Source organism: Cupressus sempervirens, chromosome 4, assembly GCF_028749045.1.
Source record: "Cupressus sempervirens isolate cs-2001-9-10 chromosome 4, ASM2874904v1, whole genome shotgun sequence".
Lineage (NCBI taxonomy): Eukaryota > Viridiplantae > Streptophyta > Pinopsida > Cupressales > Cupressaceae > Cupressus > Cupressus sempervirens.
This window is the reverse complement of record NC_143121.1, coordinates 500,449,151-500,453,293: the sequence shown is the minus strand read 5'-3', so window position 1 is coordinate 500,453,293 and position 4,143 is coordinate 500,449,151.

Here is a 4,143-nt window from a genome sequence, read left to right as displayed (position 1 = left end):
CACATCCAAACAAACTACATCTAAACAAGTTTCCACCTCAAGTAAGTCAAGCTATAATTTAGTGGACCAATTGCAAATGACTCTTGCACAAATATCAAGGTTTGAGGTGCTAGAATTGTCTCCTACTAATAAGAAGTTACTAGAGAATTCTTTACACATAGTTAGTGTTCCCAAGGACATTGATGCAAACTAGTTCCAAACTATGGTTAACCACATTGAAACCCCTCACTACCTTTCATGTGCTAAAGAGGATGATAAATTACTATGTCATTCACACAATCTTTCCTTCCACATAGAAGTCTTAATCCATAAAACCCGTGTCAGATGCATGTTGATAGATGGAGGTGGTGGGATAAATATTTGTATATATAACTTAATTAAATAGTTGGGATTTTTGGATCACATCATTGATCCTAGGAAGAAAATCACTATCAAGGCTTATGATGAAAAGGAGAGGCCTTCTAAGGAATTTTTTTTCTATCTATATGTGTGGGTCTAGTAGAAAAATATGTTGTCTAATTAAGTACTTGGTTTTAGTCCACTTGCATAAAATATCTTGCTAGGGATACCATATATTCATGAAGTGCAAGTTGTGCCATCTACTTACCATCAATGTATCAAGTTTCCTTATGATGGAACTGTGATATCTATTCCTAGGGATAATATTATATCAATCAATTTTGTTATTTTTTAATCATTTGTACCTCAAAATAGAGTTGCAAAATAAAACAACACTAGGACCTCACTAGTTTAATGTGAGAACAAGCTTAAAATGATGGACATAGCAATGGGGGAGTACATATTAGATGCTATGGTTACACTTTCCATTTCTCAAAGCTCATATGGTAGATCCTCAGAAAAGATGCAACCTTCTTCTTTAGCTATAAAATCTTATGGTAGCTTTTTTGGTCCTCTATACCATTGTAAGATGAGGAGGAAATGGAAGTTATAAATTGGATCTATCATGAAGAAGAGGAAGAAACTACTATCAAAGCATAAATATTTCCTAAATAGTATGGAAATGGCTATAAATTTCTTCATAGGATTGGCTTCCTCAATCATGGTCCCTTGAGTGCTAGAAAGAATGCTCCAACTAAGCCCATAACTCATATTAATAGATGCATGTCTAGAGACACTATTGGCTTAGGATTTTCCAATATGATGATAAAACCATTTTTGATGAAGTGCCTAGTGATTTCGACAAATCCAAGGAAGAGGTCCAACCTATCAATTCAATTACACAAAAGGATGAATTTATACCTTCTACTTATCTTATTTTGGTGTAAAATAATTATGAACTTCATGTTGATTATGTCATTGAAGCGTTTACATCATATCAAAATGAATAGTTAGATGTTGAAGATCCTAATAGAGAGAGAGGATTTGAAGAAACACTACATGATTACTAAACAGACATAATAGAATAGATTCACATGAGTATGAATGGGATTTACCTTTAGTATAATCTATAGAACTAGTGGTTGACTTCATCCACACTTATGAAAACCAACTTGAAGTAGATGATGAGTTAGAGGTAAGAATTGTTGAGAGTTGAATTTTAATGTCACACTTATTGACCAAGATGAACATATGAGGGGACCAATTGATCTAGGACTTTCTGAGAGTTGAATCTTCATGTCATTAGAGATTAATCTTTCCATGTTAATAATCTTGAACCATCCACACTTTCACTTATGTACACTAATCTCATAGATTGGTCTCAGTAAATCCAACAAATAGAGCTATTAACTTTTCAAAATGATTATGAGATCACATTTTACCTAAGTGTCATTAAGCTTGTAGTCTCTTCCACTAGTGAACCAGAAATGAACATGCCTAAGTATAATTTCAAGTATCTTACTAATAAAATCAAAAGGAAAATGTAAAATAAGTGTTCTAATGGAGAAAATCACTTTGTGGCAATGTCTATAATCAACTAAAAATGGTCATCTAGACTATGATCCCCCTTTCTAGCATTTTTCCATAATTTATCTAATGGTTATTTTTTATCAAATCCTCAAAAATCTATTTATTCAATTATAACCTATGGTATGACCACTTTATCCCAAGTTTATATTTAATTAAAATAACATGTCCCCCTTTTAATTAAATAAAATTCCCCACTCATCTCTTATCCTAAGTGTGCACACATAAAGCATTATTCTTATTTTAGAAATAAAAGAAAAGGCATTTTTTTCTACACATGAATGCACATTTTTCTATGTGAGAGAAATCTTCTACTTTTAAAATAACTCTAATTCTCCTCCACACATTTCAAACGCTCTCAAAAGTCAACCATTAATTGTGATTGGTTAAGATGCTTGTGCACATGGATCACTTCCACTTTCAAACTCCACCCTTGATTACATCCATCTTGCCTCTTAATCCTTACTATCTATTTTTCTTTAAAAAGGAGGGCTCTCTGCTCATTCAAAAAATCTTAGTCTCTCATGCTATTGTTATGCTGCAAGTTTTCTTAGTGATTTTGGAGACTTGGAGCATTCTTGCATTTTTGCATTTTACCTTAGCTCTCATTCTACTTACATTATGGCATACTTTTTAGTTTAGTTTCATTTATGCTTTAGCTTAGTTCTTTTAGCTTGAATTCCATTTAGAATAGCATGCATTTGCATTGCATTTTATTCTAGATTCTTGGATATTGGCATTCTCGCCTCTACTCTTTGAATCTCTCGTTATATGGTGCACCTAGCAAGGGTTGCATAGTTTGGTTCTTTTTAGAGCCAACATCTCATAGCCTTTTCACGTTATACATACAGAGCTATAAGCTTTCTCTTGAGACTCCCTCTTCCATGGGTTCTCTCAAGAATAATGGTTTATAGAAGTGTGACACTTTTATGCACACATTTTTGGCAGCCACCGTGGGGCTTGAATCAAGTTTTTAGATCTATTTTCTTTCATTTCTCATCTCTAATTTTTTACAGCAGCATATTAAATCTAATCAAGTGGTTTTTTAGAGTTCTCACTTTGGTTTTAAGGCTAACCCATATGCAGATTGGTTTGAAGGCCAAAAACCTAGCTTGTTTGAAGATTTGATTATATCTCCTAAACCACTTAGAGTTTGGTTCTAACTTTATTTTTTGTAGGTTACTTATGTGTCTAAGATGTCTCAGTCTAATTTTCAAATTATTTTGATTTGATTTACGTTAATTATGAATTTTTCTTTATTTTTCATAAAAAGTCATTTCTAGGATAAAATCAGCAAATTTTTTGAAAAAACATATATTTTCAAAAATATGTTTGAATTCTAAGGTGGGTAATTTCTTTTTATTTTGAATTTTGAGGTCATGTTAAGGATCAAAAACCTAATTTGATAAATATGGTTTGTTTTACAAAATGGGGCCCTAGGGCACAAATGAAGAGATTTTTTTGAATTTTTTGCATTTTTAGAAAGCTCTCTAGATTTAGTAGGGTCTCTTCTTTTTACTTTTATTTTTGGAACTGAAATCATAGTAGAAAATTCTAATCTTGTTGACTAGGTCAAAAGCAAAGAGTAAAAATGAGAGCATTTGTGATTAGTTTGCATTTTCTTTGCATACACTTGATTGGAAGATAACTTGGATATTTAAGGCAACTAACCACTTTTGTTGGAGGTCTTACTTATTTATTATGCCCTAAACCTTGGCTATTTTGTAGGGAGTCACTCATTTCATTTCTAAAAAGAATGCATGTCAAAGCTTCAAATGCACAAGGGCTACTAACAATTGTTTACGGGGCTGCCCAATGCATAAAAACCCAAACTTGCTTGATTTTTTTATTTCATGTGTAGCATCTACTAGTTGTTCATTTTTTGTAGGCACATTAAACTAGAAATTGAGACTCCTTAGTGATAGGAGAGTATGCTCTTCACCCTTGTGGTGAATCAAAAATCTTGACCCACCTTTGAATTTTGAAAGCAAGGGGGTAATTGAATCTTCTTCGTGTGTTTGGGGGAAGCAATCAAGGTAGGAGAGTATGATCTTCACCCTTTAGGTGAATAAAAAATCTTGACCCTTGAGATTGGATCCATTTTATGGTAGTTAAAATCCTTTAGAGGGCTTGCTCTTGGGCAACCTGAGAGGAATGACCCAAGTGGGGACAAGAAAATTACCCGGCTATTCCAACCCACTACAATCTCAAGATTAT